Here is a 16725-nt window from a genome sequence, read left to right on the forward strand (position 1 = left end):
GTTTCCAGAAAGATTCCACTAGAAAACTTTGACTTATACAATCCCTTTGTACAAATCCAATCCAATCAATCCTTTGATAGGAACTCCTAGCAATACTCTTACTCGAAGCAGAACAACTTTTCTACTTAGAGTTTACAAAGTGAAGCAACAAAGTATGCTTCGGTGGTTTGATCTGGAAAGTTGTAGCTTTGATCTGGATCGATTTGAAGTGTTTCTTTGAGCTTTATCAATCTGTAGTGTGTTCTAACTCAGAGTATCGAGACTTTGATCTGATGAAGTGGGTATCTGAGTTAGTGTGTTGAGTGAAGGATTTTTCGACTTTGATTTTGATTGCTTGTAATTTTTCACTCTTGGTCTCGTATTTTGAATCTTCGAAATGCTTGAGTATTTATAGTCTTCAAAAGTAGTCAGTGAGCTGCCAACAATTTCTGATATTGGGCCGCCAGCATATCGCAATAAATAGCTCACAAATCTTGACTTAAAACGTAGGTCGATCAACGTTCAAAATCTTATTAAATGATTTTGTCGTTTTCTCCAACAATCTCAGCAACGGTTACTTCAGGTTGAGGCTTTGATCTGGTTGATGACTATCTGACCTTGTTTCAATCGATCCGGTGTAATAAGATATATGTCTGTGAAGTTTGATCCATATCTTGATTTCATCACGGTACTTTGATCTGGTAACTTTCGTATATTGAAATCTTTAACCTTTAATCTTTGACGAGTCCGATTAGTTTATTTCCTTGGTTTTGTTTTGACTTTGTTATCACCGAAACTCTAGAGTTTGATCTTCAACACCTGTGAAATTTAAAAGAAATTCTTGGATCAGAAGAGGTTAAAGAAATGCTTGGAATAAGCACTTTGTGACCCGCATTACTTCCAATCTGAGTTTGTCCTTCCAAAACATAGTTTCCGAGTCTCGTCACTATCAATCTAATGTTGTTGCATAAACCGAGAGAATGATCTATGTTTCGCAGCAACATAACCGGAGTTCCAAGTTTCAAGTTAAACTCGTGATTTTGTACTCCAGAACATCTTATTCCATTTAAATATACAGGGTTAAGGACATCATGCAATAAATCAACGTTTTTATCAGAGTGACATGCCATATCAACACTTAAATACAATCTTCCCTCAAAATGATTCAAATATATCATGTATTCATTTATGGATTGAACGACATCAAGAGTTGGTGCCAAAATAGCTCTTTGTTGAAAATATGCAGTATCACTGATAGAAATGTCTGATGACGGATATATACTCTCGACTATCGATGCAATAGGATCGTTACAATATTTCAGTAAAATTTCATCTCGAATATCGATTGTCGCATAACTATCATTTGGTTCTCCAATTTTTCCATCTCCTATATTAGCAATCCAATCATAAAAATGCTTTGTTTTTATCAAATTCTTCATTAGAACCTAAATTTTGTAGTCACATGTTTTATTTTCAATCTCAAAATCGTACAATGTCTCCAGATATAAGAAGAATTGATGGTCGCTAGAACAATATCTTGCCTACTGCCATTTGGAATAACAGACAATATTTGACAAAAATCGCCACTGAAAACAACAGTTTTACCCCCAAATGGCAAATCAAGGCTCGAAGGATTGACAAATCTCATGATATCTTTCATGCTTTTATCTAAAGTTTCAAAACAGAACTTATGCATCATTGGAGTTTCATCCCAAATGATAAGATTAGATTTTTCAATAATCTCCACAAGAGGACTTCCTTGTTTGATATTGCATGTTGAATCTTCATTAGGATTAAATGGAATCGCAAAGTGTGAATGAGTTGTTCTTCCACCAGGCAGTAGAAGAGATGCAATACCACTGTATGCCACATTCAACACAATCTCTCCCTTCGATCCCAAGAATGCAGATAGAGTCTTCTAGACAAATTTTTTTCCAGTACGTCCATATCCATGTACAAAAAAAAACCATGTTATTTGAATATTAATTACATTCATCACGTAGTACATATTTACTTCATCAACATTTTTTCCCAAACTCTCATCATCTGATCAGCTCCGATAGAATGATGTCGTCACACGATCGTGTCTTTTATTTATATATTTGAACAAATATTTGATAGCCCGAGATTGGTTGTACCATATTTTATGGTTGCATGTATGCGTGTTCCTGAAAGCGAGAAAAAACATAACAAATCAAAGTTTGATTGATGATAAATTTAAATCACAAAATGTTTGCGATAAAAAACATAACAAATCGAATTAAAATAGAAGATGAATATAAATCACAAAAAGCTTGTGTAACTCAACATCTTGGAATATGCATTCCATTGTCGGATCTTCCTTGCTTTTATATGGAGGTAAATCGTAACAACATGTTAATCGTAATTTCAGTGCCAAATGCCAATGTGAAAGATTTATTACACAAATAACTTTGAAAAACAAAGATGCCATTTGGTGCATATCGAGTGGAGACTATGTTGTGATTATTTGATTGAAGTTGAAAATATAATCATATTTATACAATAATTGTGCTCAATTCAATATTGAAAATGTTCTATATTTTTGTTAATTTTTAGATTTTGTTGTATTTAAGAATGAGCCGAGAAGTTAGTAGTGATTTTGTATAGTTTTAATTACGGTAGTGATTTTGTATGCTTTTAATTACGAGATTATAGATAGTGATTTTGTATAGCTTTAATTACGATTTTTGATTTTGTATAGTTTTTTATATGTAATTTTTAATTACATAATGTTGTGATTAAGTTTGAAATTTGAATGTTTTGTAAAGATTTCTCCCTCATCAAAATATGCCAAATATAAAATAATTGATTTAATAATTTTTTATATTTTTGTTAAAACTCAGTTGTTCTATATTTTTGTTAATTTTTAGATTTTTTTGTATTTAAGAATGAGCCGAGAAGTTAGTAGTGATTTTTTATAGTTTTAATTACGGTAGTGATTTTGTATACTTTTAATTACGGAATTATAGATAGTAATTTTGTATATATAGTTTTAGTTACGGTTGTGGTTTTTTTTTTTTATACGGAATTAAAAATGCAAATATTATATAATTTTTAATTACATAATATTTTGATTAAGTTTGGAATTTGAATTTTTTGTAAATCCTCCCTAATCAAAATATGCCAAATATAAAATAACTGATTTAATAATTTGTAAAAGTATGCGTTTTTTAAAAATATCTTTTTTTTTTCGTTTTTGATTCGAAAATTTCCATTTTCGAATCTTAGGTTGAATTTTATTTTAAATTTTTATTTATGATTTTTAAATTTTTTTGAAAGAAAAAATATTATCAAAAGAATGTTGAAATCAGGGAATAACGTAAAAAAATGTTGTGTAATTTTAATTGGATATATATATATATATATATATATATATATATATATATATATATATATATATATAAATAGATGCAAATATTATAGAATATTTAATTATATGAATATTGTGATTTAATTCTGTAATAAAGATCGCAAATGTTTTATATTTTTCTTATTTTTTAAATTTTATAGTATTTAATTAATTACAGGCTGAAAATAATTAGTGATTTTGTATAGTTTTTAATTACAAATTATATATATATATATATATATATATATATATATATATATAGATTACGGAAATATACATAAAAACTACGGAATTATATATTTATATATAAATATATGTAAATATTCATACGTAATTAAAAATTGATATATAATTTACGGGATGATGTTTATAGTAATATGATTTTGACGTGATTTTTCCAAAAATGACAAAAACTCAGTTATTATATAGATATAGATATATAGATATAGATAGATTTAACATTTTTCGAATCTTTGGAATTATTTTTTTAAATAATTCATGATTTTCAAAGTTTTTTTGGAAAACAAATATTTTAAATAATATAATTCATTATTTTCAAAGTTTTTTGGAAAACAAATATTGTAAATGTATATAAAGATTATGGAATTTTTTATGTATATAAAAAGATGCAAAGATTATGCAATTTTTAATTAAATGAATATTACAATTTAATTATGAAATTTTTTATTTCCGTTTTTAGCAATACGATTTTAGTGAGATTTTGCCAAAAATGGCAAAAACTCAGTTATTATATATACTAGTATTTCATCCGTGCGATGCACAGTGTGTTATTTTATATATTTAACGATTAAATATATAGGTAATAAGTATAAGCGTTTGAATAATTCTTTAAAAATATTGATACAATATAATGAATATATTTATAAATTTAATAAGCTCACATATTTATAAGTGTAAATTTTTTGGCAAATCAATACGTTATAAATTATGTAAATTTGAAGTGTGTTTCGTCGAATTTAACATATAAATAGAAATAAGACTGCAAGTTATCTACAATAATAAATTTCCAAAAAAAATAAAAAAAACCAAACACAGAATACATTGATAATCTGATGCATACACTACAAGGAGGCCCTCTAAAACAGCTGTGATACCTTCAACAGCAATTACTCCAGAATCCCGTCCTGCATACCTTGAATCACCTTTGTTGTATTCTTTTCCTGCCAGAAATAAATTGCATCCTTATGGAAATATATGTACAATAAAAAGAATCCATTATGAAATATTAGAAACAGAACTTACAAACTTCAGCAAGGTAATGTGGAGTCGTTTTTTTTTTTTTGTAAAATTCTGGAGAGAAGACAAAATATTCCTCTAGAACAATGTGGATTAGGCCTGTGAATATCCACCAGCACATAAGCACTCTATTAACTTTTGATTTCTTATGGAACCGCCCTAAACGTAATGAAAAATATGAATCTGTTAAGTTTTCATCCCACTAAGATTGATTTCATAACAAGAATAAGAGAGACTGCCAACTCTGATTTTAATTAAAAAAAAGTCAAAATCCATGGCATACACGCCAGATTACTAAATATTAAAAAGTGCAACATAAATTCTGAAAATTAAATGTTATGAAGTACAAATAACAATTAGCAGACCTAAAAACTAAAGTAAGCTAACCCTGCATACATACAACAATCCAGAAACATCATCCAACTCACCATAGTAATCTAACCTTCAATATGCCGCCTCTTTCCTTTGTCAGAGTAGAGTATCAATCCAACTCCAGTGCCAATAAGCAAAAAAAAAAAAAAAACTCATCCACGAAACAGGCTGCCATCAAATTTGCAACTTAGTTATTTAGCATCAGAAAAATCTAATACTTGCCAACTGCACTACAATATAATCCGAATATAATATATTTTTAAACGAGTTAAAAAACAAACAAATGCATGAATATCTGAAAGGATCATAAGAATATACATTACAATGGATAACAAAGTGATAATTAAAAATCACGTATAGCAAGATCCAGAAAAAAGTCTCATTTACCTATTGAACAAACCTCCACCACCACCAATATGAACGGCATATACGCTTCAGCTGCCCACCAAAAACTTCAATTTAAAAAGTTTGGTGACAATTTGTTTTTACTTTTTTAGTGTATATGATGATGTATCTAGCTAGCAAGTCTTACCCAACCCCAATAACTCAAGTTTTAAAATCTATTTTTATGTTATGTCATGCATTCCAGGGCATTTGAATGATCACATATCAGTACGGCACATCACACATCTATAATTCCACTTGGATATACTTTTGACAGAGCTAGGAGTTAACAAAATACGGTTAAATGGAACTTGATAAAATAGATGCAAAAACATGAATCCAAGGTTAAACAACAGCATAAAAAATGCAGGTTGTACAATATTTCACCAAATTAAGGGAATATAAATGAACTTCGGAGAACACTTTTTATTTAGTGAATAGACCACCGATATTAGTTTCTTTGTCTAATTTAAAAGGAAAAACAAATGAGTTTAAACCACAGATATTGCCTCATATATTCAGGGATTAAATAGTGACAAAAGGGCATACCTTTTCGCTTAGCAATCCATTTCCAAGAAAAATACATAAATATGGAGATAACTATGAACCCCATAACAGCCAAGAAGATCTCGATCTAGAGGCCTAAAGATGAAACGTTTATCTAACACCTTTGTATTCAACTTCGAAAATAATCTTTCATCCGACTAAAGATGAAACGTTTATCTAAAATTTCATCTGGATAATTTGTTTTTGCTTTTTTTTTTCTTAAGTTAGATACTGGTTACGATTCCTTAAGTATTGTGTTTACTTTAACAAGTTTTAATTGCACTCACAAAACACAAAAATAGGAGATAATCATAATACTTCATTGCAGAATACAAAGGTGTTACATTACATTCATCATACTAACTTAATCTCCTAGATTTTTCCTCATTGGCCCCCAGACCCTCTTTCTCACATCAGCATCCAGATGCCACACGTTCAACCACTCCAGCATGATCGGATCAAAGCATCTCCCATTGAACTCACCTGAATTGATCAGATGAGTGAGGACCTTCACTTCCTTCCTGTACATCATAAAGGAAACACCCTGATTCATGAGGATCTCATCAACGCTTATGGCACCCAGCAACTCCATGTACTTGTCCTTGCGATCCTCAAGCTCGCAAACCTCATGCTTGCGTGGAGGAAACGGCGCCTGCTGATACATCCGAATTTCTTCCACTTTGAACCAGAGACGCATCACCCACTTTAGGATGAATTCCTGAAGTTCTTCCTTGAACTCCTCGACAGACAGATGAGAACTCATTTTCTTTATCTGTTTTTATGGTTTGATTATGAAATAGGATACTCGAAAGTTACATCCGAGAGGTCTTTTTATAAGGGATTTCTGTCGCTTAGGATTCTCAATAAATTATTAAAATATTATTTTTTTTACCGTATGCATAAAAATCTCCACCGCATTTCTTTTTGAATTTGAATTAATGATTACGTCATCTGACACGTGCTTAGCTTCTTAAAAAATTATCGAAAAAGTTGCCTATTCAAACACTTTGCATTCTCTGAGCCCTAACCTACTCCTTCTTCGCAAAGAACAGATTACTCGCATTTATTCTTCGATTTTGCAGGAACAAGATGACGCCCATTACCCAAAACGTTCTTCTCATCGATTTTCACACCATATTCGATCTAACAGATCAAGGAATGGTGGATATGTTCAGAACAATTGAAGCATCTGGGCTGCGGAAATTTCTCGAAGGCGGGAAATTGCTTTACAAGCAAGCCCTACCCAAGTTCTTCCAGATGGCCAAATTTGAAGAGGACTCCATCTCTGCAACTCTTGGTGGAGAATCTGTCCGCATTACATCTACCCTCTTCACTTCTTCATTCGATTTGCGAAGACAGGGAATCACTGATTTTTCAACAATCTCTGCTGAAACAAAGAAGCAGATGAAGAGCATGTACTCCTTGAAGAACAAACCAGTCCGCATTCCTTGCAAGAAGAAGGAATTGAAGATGGAATTCAGGATTCTGCACGATATTGTGGCCAAATCTCTTCTGGCCAAAGCAGGTTCTTTCGATGCAATTACTTCTGAAAAATTTGATGTTATGGTTGTTATCTCTGCTGGTATTACCGTAAATTGGTCAGTTGTTCTGTTCAATGTTCTATCTGCTATGATAACTGCACCTACAGAACAATCTCAAGGATTTTCAGTTCAGATCGGAGATATCTTGAATGATCTGAATGTCCATCTGGGACCCTCGTCTGCACTTCATCCGCACAAGACTTTAAATGAAAGTGCCATAGATGTATACAAAGCTAAGCAGCTGATTATTTTCAAGCGTGGTTCATCTCACTCGGATGAGATTGAAGATTTAACGCTCCAGGATGAATCCAAGTCCTTGGCCATCACATCAACAAAGGAAGCTATGCCTCGTAGGAGAACAGTTCCCAGAAGAAAGACTACAGCAAAGAGAAAAGATTTGATCTATTTATCTGAGTCCGAAACTTCTAAATCGGATCAAGTTACTCCTACTGTTATTATCACACCTCATCCGCAGAAAAGAAGAAGAATAGTCAGGCTTCCTCCTCGGATTCCACTGCCTATTCCACCTGCACCAGTTCCAGCTATTCCCCTCTCCTTGGTGGAAAGTGTTGTTCCGCCGGTGACTCAGCTCAACATTTCTATACTTCAGTCCGGATTCTTAAAACAGCCTGATGATGTACCAAATCTACTGTCAAACATTCAAAGGATTATTGATCTGACTGCTGACCACATTATCAAAAATGTGGATATAAAAATGAAGTTGTTTGACAAATGGGTCTTTCATCGGACTGAGGATCATTTCTCCAACATCAAGGAATTGAACACACTGGACAGAATTGCAACACTTGAAAATAAAATCCTTGAATGGGCTGAAACTAAAATTGTGTCTAGAGCCTTGAACAGAAGAGAGTTTGTTCAACTTAGGCTACGGGAAAGCACTCTTTGAAACCACATTCGAACACAGAGAGCCAAGTTCAATCCAACCAGTTTGGATATCTTTGATAAGACCGCCGCATTTAAACAACTGGAGAACGATGCTAATTTGATGACAGCAAATCAGAAGCACCAGTCAGAGTTCAACCTTCATCTTTGGCTCCTCCGTCTGATACAGATGAACAATCCCTAATATATGAACTTATTCTCTCTGCCTAACCAATCAATCTAAACATTTCATCAGCTAAGGATACTTCTGTTCCAGAAGAATCAATGATCATTGAAGTTGTCCCTGCAAAACAATAAGATGTGGTCCTCTTTTCTCAAGAGCCATTAACCACATCTCACATTGAAGATTCTTCATGAGATCAGCTCTTGGATGCACAACTGACTGAGCAATCTAGCTCTCAGGCACCTCTTTCTCATGAAGATGAAATGGAGATACCGCGACATGCATCCGTTCCTCTTGATGCACAACTTGTTGAGAATCTCATTTCATCCACCGAACATGCTCCACAAGAACCACCGCTCAAGACCTCTGCTCCAGATAAATCTCTTACTGAAGAGGTATCCATGACTGAAGATGTTCCCTTTGACACTCACGAACAGTCAGCAATTTCTAACCTTGCTCTGGATACAGCTCTTGTTCCATTTGTTCCTAGAAAGGAACAGTGTCTTGACTTGTCTGTCATCTCTGAGAAGGATAGCTCATCTGAACATTTGGCCATGGATTTTCCACCTATCTTTCAGATAGTTCGGACTGATCTTATTCACAGTATCTTCAGACCAATTACCATTATGTTCCAGGACAAGTTGAATCTTCCATCTACTACTCTCTCCGAAATATCTATCTCACTACCAGATAAGTCATCTGCCTCAATGAAAGATGTTGTTGTTAAGCCTGCTGCTGCTCCTGCCTCACTGCTTCAAATTTGTGATTCTACCTCTTCTGACGCCACTGAGCCTTCTTCCTCTCATCCGATTAATGTTAGACCAGATCAACACTTGACTAATTCACTCACTCAGCTATCTACTATAGTTGGTGAATTTCAAGCTAATTAGATGCAAACTTCTACTGAACTTCGTGATTTCAAGTCACATGTGCTGAATGGTGAATAATATCAGTGAATCTGTCTTGAAAATTCGAAAGCAACACATTAACGAATATATCAATATTCTTGGGAAGCTTGAAAACCTTACTGCCTCCACTGAAGCTCATAACAAGCAGATTCATGACACCTTTGGTACCCAACTCACGGTTTTTATCGACCTTTTATCTGAGGGTGGTGATACCAAAAAGGGGGAAAAGGTTACCTCGACAAGAGCCAAAGGCAATGGAAAGAAGTAAAAATTTTCAGATCAGAAGAAAAGCAAAGTCAAGCAGATCAAGTCAAGGAATTCTCTGAGAAATTAATTTTTGACATTTATTTTGTCTAAAATTATTATTTGATCTATGACAGAAACTTTTGGTATCATCTTCATCATATTTTTTATCCGAATATTAACTTGGTTTTGACATCACCAAAAAGGGATAAATTGTTGGAGATCAAACTCTAGAGTTTCGGTGATAACAAAGTCAAAACAAAACCAAGGAAATAAACTAATCGGACTCGTCAAAGATTAAAGGTTAAAGATTTCAATATACGAAAGTTATCAGATCAAAGTACCGTGATGAAATCAAGATACAGATCAAACTTCACAGACATATATCTTATTACACCGGATCTATTGAAACAAGGTCAGATAGTCATCAACCAGATCGAAGCCTCAACCTGAAGTACCGTTGCTGAGATTGTTGGAGAAAACGACAAAATCATTTAATAAGATTTTGAACTTTGATCGGCCTACGTTTTAAGTCAAGATTTGTGAGCTATTTATTGAGATATGCTGGCGGCCCAATATCAGAAATTGTTGGCGGCTCACTGACTACTTTTGAAGACTATAAATACTCAAGCATTTCGAAGATTCAAAATACGAGACCAAGAGTGAAAAATTACAAGCAATCAAAATCAAAGTCGAAAAAGCCTTCACTCAACACACTAACTCAGATACCCACTTCATCAGATCAAAGTCTTGATACTCTGAGTTAGAACACACTACAGATCGATCAAGCTCAAAGAAACACTTCAAATCGATCCAGATCAAAGCTACAGCTTTCCAGATCAAACCACCGAAGCATACTTTGTTGCTTCACTTTGTAAACTCTAAGTAGAAAAGTTGTTCTGCTTCGAGTAAGAGTATTGCTAGGAGTTCCTATCAAAGGATTGATTGGGTTGGATTTGTACAAAGGGATTGTATAAGTCAAAGTCTTCTAGTGGAATCCTTCTGGAAACAGAAGAAGGGGTGACGTAGGAGAATTCATCTTCGAACATCCAGAAACAACCCTATCTCTTTACTGCACTTATTTCATTTCATCTGCATTAGTATTATTAAGCATTCAATCTGTGAGAAAGATTACTTCCTCCTAACTTGTTCAGATCTTTCAAGCAGATCAAAAGTTTTAAGCAACAAAACTTCTGTCTGATTCTTACAAATCAGATCGAAGAACCCGCAAAATTTTAATTGTGTATTCACCCCCCCCCCCCCCCTCTACACATATTTCGATCTTAACAATATGCAATGACAATAAAAAAAAGTCAGGGTCAATCATTGTCTCATGTAGGCTTTTTTTTAGGAATCCCGTGTTTAGTCATAGTCAGTTGTATGTCGTTGTATCTAGAGTTATCAATCCTAAGGGTCTCAAAATCTTGATAATGTGATGGTAAGACCAACCAGAAAAATTCAACAATAAATGTTGTATTTAAAGAAGTTTTTCAAAATTTATAAGATAATTTGTTTGTTTTATAATTATATGAAATATAATTCATACTTCGATTATTCGTTCAAATGTTCATTCTCAATATTTTTGCCTTTTTAAAAAGTACTTTTTAACATTATTATTTTTATTACTCATTTTAAAATTAAATTTATTTACATTTACATTTTATAGTCAATATTTTCATTTGATCTAATTTATTTATATTATATAAAAAATATAATCCGTGTATCGCATGTGTGAAATACTAGTATATATAATAACTGAGTTTTTGCCATTTTTGGCAAAATCCCGCCAAAAATGGGTTACTAAAAATGGATAAATTTTTACCATAAAAATATATTACACATTTATGGTAAACAATCCCATGATATCAGAATTCCAAAAACAAATCATTCAAAAAACGGTTGCCCAAAATGATAATAAAATTTGTTTTAAGATGATTAATTAATTTTTTGGCGATAATCGATAATACAATATATCTTGAACTTACAAATTTGATTCATGAAATGATTATAAAAATATATATACATGCCTATAATTAAATTCAAGTTATTTTATGAATTATCAATTATCATTATAATTATTCACTCATGCCTATAATTAAATTTAAGACATTTTTATGAATTCTCAATTATCATTATAATTCACTGATATAATTTTTGTAAGAGATTATAAATTCTAAAACTTCACAATCATAAAACATTTTCATGCACGACTAAAATTAAAAATATCAATTAATAATTAATAACATTTAAAATACCATATAATGTTAAAAAAAATTATACGAGATAATTTGCAAACCAATTTGACAAGATTACGTAATGTGATGTATTTATATACATATTTATATAATTCGTTAATCTTAAAAGAAATTACACTTACATATATATAATTTTGTAATCTTGAAAGAAATTACACTTACTATTTTGAAAATTAGACTTACTAATTAACAAGCATATATATGTAAATTTAACATGATAATTTTGAAAGAAATTACCCTTATTATAATTCATTGATATAATTTCGGTGAGAGATTATAAATTCTAAAACTTCACAAGCATAAAACATTTTCATGTACGACTAAAATTAAAAATATTAATTAATAATTAATAACATTAAAAACACCATATAAATGTTAAAAAATTATACGAGATAATTTGCAAACCAATTTGGCAAGATTACGTAATGTGATGTATTTATATACATATTTATATAATTCCTTAATCTTGAAAGAAATTAAACTTACATATATATAATTCCGTAATATTGAAAGAAATTACACTTACTATTTTGAAAATTAAACTTACTAATTCACAAGAACATATATGTAAATTTGACGTGATAATTTTGAAAGAAATTACACTTACTATTTGAGTGAAAATTTACTTTCCAAAACAACCAACCATTCCTAAAAATATGTAATAATACCACATCTAATTTTTGAAAAGAAAATCCGATAATTAAAATATACAAAATTTCAGCATTCGTACATTTACATTCACATTTATATTAATATTAATATTATATACATATAAATCATTAAGTAAATTTACTTTCCTACATATGTAATAAGTCCACATCTATTTTCCAAAATAAAAACAGTAATTTCGAGAGTAGTAAATTCGAACTTTTTAATAATACAATAAATTAATATATAAATATGATTTATAGTGCAAGAAATCTGACATAACATTTGTTCTTCAATAGAATAAACGCGTCTCAATTGCAATGACATCACTTTTTAAAGTTATCAGTGAACTAGATCCTTCACAATGGAATATTGCGCTCAAAGTAAGGTTAACGTTGCTATAATCTGCCTCCGTATAAAAAAAAGAAGATGAAATCATGGAATGCATATTTCAAGATGTTGAGATATAAATAAAGTTTTTGCGATTTATATCCATATTTTATATATTTTTGATTTTTTATAATTTTTTTCTAGATTTTTCAGGGAACACGATTTATAATTTATTATATCAGGGAACACGATTTATAATTTTTTCAGGGATTTTTTTTATTTTTTCTCGACTTATATCCATCTTCTATATATTTTCGGTTTAACATTAGATGGATTCCATGTATTTTCTTAGTTACAACAATTTATCATGCACTTTGTGGGGAATTATGTTGATGAAATGATCAAATTTTTCAATATCATTGTTGATGAGCCGGTGATTATGGATCTTCAAATGTGTCGTGCAAGAATATACAAGGGAGAACTAAGTGTTTCCACTACATTTCATGTCACAAAGTTGATATTAAATGGTGAATTCGAGGAAATAAGTGCATTTCAAAACAGGTATTGTTATTCTTTTATTACTTCTTTTTGTTTAAATTTTTAATAAATTATTTTTGGTTCTTTACATAAAGTTTTTTGTTTTAGGATTATCTCCGCCCATACTCCAACACAATCATTCAGCACCATGTCATTGCCATTTGCCCAAACTATTGTGGATGAACTTAGCAATTCAAATGATATTTTCAGGACGATAGAACAAGTGTACAAAAACAATAAGGTATAATTAAATTTAACTAACATTTTGGGTAAATTTAATTACTTTATTTACTTCTACTTTTAACAGGTTGGTAGTTTTTTTGTATATGCAAAAATTATTTCCGTGGAGTCTAATGGGAATTGGTGGTATTTTTCATGCAAAAAATGTCCTAAGAAAGTCAATGCAGTTGGGGGAAAATTTTATTGTGAAAAGTGTGACAATTTTGATACTCAAGGAAATATGTGTTTTGCTCCATAACAATGACAATATATTTCATAATGTGTATTTTGCTCTGATATATTAATTAAACATTTTTTGAAACATTTGTTCACTAGGTACAAAATTCAAGTGAGAGTTGTTGACCACACTGAAAATACAGCTTTCTTACTTTGGTATAGAGAGGATGCAGAATTTATTGGAAAAACAGCATTAGAATTTAAAACTGAACTGGCAAATCAGGTTTCCATTATAAAATTTTTATGGTACGATTTATACTTTTGTTCATAGATGTATCATAAATATTACTTTTGCTTATATTATTTCAGGATATCGATGCTCCAGAAATTCCAAAAGATTTTGAATACTTAGCTGATTGAAATATTTTATTCAAAGTTCAAGTGAGAACCAACCAAAATCGTGGATTTAATCAAACATACACGGTCATGAAATTGGTAACAGACCCTAATGTTGTGGAAAAATTTTCCGCAGAATTTATCGAGAACCAGGTTATTAATATTTTTGCTTTGAAAATCAATATTTAAAAATCAACATTTTGTCTTCTAAAATTTCTCGGATTACTCCAGAAATCTGATTTGTTTTCGAAATTGAAAAGGACAGAAACTGGAGAATTGGATGTGATTTTCAACAATTTAATTATAACAACTAGGTGAATTTGATAAATTACTAAATTTTAATTTTTTTTAAAACAGATTCTTTCTTCGAAAGATGTGATTTCTACACCCTTGAAATCAACAGGAAAAACAGTTATTTCACAATATGGATTGAGGGATTCTACTTTGAAAATAAAACTGATGGACGAGTGGAAACATGTTTTAGATTTTCCATTATTTTTCCTTATATTGTTTTGTTAAAATAGTTCAAGAAATAAAGTCTATTTTCTGAATTATCTATATTTTTAGTCAATATAATATTTTTTAGATTAAATACATATTACAAAATCTACATAACAGTGATAGAGATCCTACTATATGGTAATACCAAATCATCATCCAAGGGTTTACAACTCAACAAATATGCATAATTAATATTATAAGGTTGACATGACAAATAATGAGTTGTTAGATCTCATATTAGGGTAATATCGGCCCTTAAGGTTGGTTGAACTAAACCGTATAAAACAATGTAAGCTTAATATATTTGAGCCACTATATTTTGATCTCCAGTACTAATAGTTGAAACCAAATTCAAACATATCAATTAAAGATTCAACAGATCAATCAATATAATTCTTAAAATATAGAGCATATTAAATTACATAATATTTCATAATAATTGGATCGAGAGAAAATAAAATAAGATATTTTAAATCAATTGTAAGATAAAAGTATAACCTCTTCTTATTAAATTTTGAAAGAATTATAGGAGAGAATAAAATAAGATTGTCCTTCAATCTCATAATCTATGCTTTCCAAATACCGGTATTATTTTTCCATATATCCAAAGCCTACCTATATTAAAACACAAAAAGTTTGGTACGATGAAAACCACTCAAACAAAAATTAGTTAGTAAAATAAGAAATACAATATACAATATAATGTATGTAATTTATCAATGATGTCTACTAATTATGGTTGCAAGTAATAATGGCAGAGAGACTATCACAAGTTTGGGATTAAATCCCATAATCTTTGTGATTATAAATATATAAAAATGCCTATAAGTAAATTTAAGACATTTTTTTGAATGATCAATTATCATTATAATTCATTGATATAATTTCTGCGAAAGATTATAAATTTTAAAACTTCACAAGCATATAACATTTTCATGTACGACTAAAATTAAAAATATTAATTAATAATTAATAACATTGAAAACACCATATAAATGTAAAAAAATTTATACGTGATAGTTTGCAAATAATTTGGCAAGACAAATATTAATAAAATGTTCAAATGTTCATTTTTATTATTTTTTATTATTATTAATTGTATAAAATAACATAACGTATAACACACACGACATATGTTTTATTTAAAGATTGTCTTTTATATTTTTTTAAATTTTTTTCACGTTATTTTTATTAGTCATTGTAAAATTAAATTTGTTTATATTTTAATTTAAAACTCAAAATTTTCACATCATTCATCAATTTAATCATACTACACGCGAAATATAATTCGTGCATCGCACGGATGGAATACTAGTCTTTTTTAAAGCTTGGGTTTTTTGTATCCATGATCTCAAACTCGGAATCTATCTCTTTTTAAGTAAGTGTTGTATACTTGTATTCCACAAGTTTATCCTATTGTACGAATTATCCAAAAACACATCATTTGTTTGGTCCCTCAGTGTACTGACTCACATTCATGTTTGCAAACGCTTTTCCGCACGAGCATAAAAACGAGTAAAGGTAGTGCCTTTGAAGCCCCAGCCAAGTGTGTTATACCTGAGGGGGTGAATAGAGGTGCAAATAAATCGAGTAACATACAACTCGAGCTCGAGTTCGAACTTCATCAAGTGATCAATTTCAAACTCAAACTCGACCCGTGTATATTTCGAGTTAGTTGAGTTCAAAATTGAAAAACTCGAAAAATAACAGATATATATATATATATTAATAATTTGATGTTAGCTCAAGTAGTACAATTCAAAATATAGAAGGATTCAAGAGATAAAAATTGTAGCTCGGGTAGATTGAAATTTCTGGCTCTGCTATTGTACTCGAACACAAGTATATAAAACCCGAGCTCGACTCGATTACAAATTCAAGCTATTCGAACTCGAGCTCGATCAATGAGTAGCTTGACATGTTTACAATCTAAGAGGGGCCAGAGCAGAGCCCAAAGATGCATGACCTCACGTGAATAATCTAGAAAACTATCGAC

The 16725-nt window shown here is 30.8% G+C and overlaps 1 long non-coding RNA gene across 1 annotated transcript; it reads right to left on the minus strand.

Moving 5' to 3' along the window:
- Nucleotides 1–4325: 4325 nt before the first annotated feature.
- Nucleotides 4326–6003, minus strand: LOC140884559 (uncharacterized). The gene is made up of 3 exons (XR_012150665.1): nt 5035–6003; nt 4613–4765; nt 4326–4530 (listed from the first exon to the last, which is right to left on the minus strand). It is a non-coding gene; the product is annotated as an uncharacterized lncRNA (long non-coding RNA).
- Nucleotides 6004–16725: the final 10722 nt, after the last annotated feature.

This window comes from Henckelia pumila, chromosome 2 (assembly GCF_033568475.1).
Source record: "Henckelia pumila isolate YLH828 chromosome 2, ASM3356847v2, whole genome shotgun sequence".
NCBI lineage: Eukaryota > Viridiplantae > Streptophyta > Magnoliopsida > Lamiales > Gesneriaceae > Henckelia > Henckelia pumila.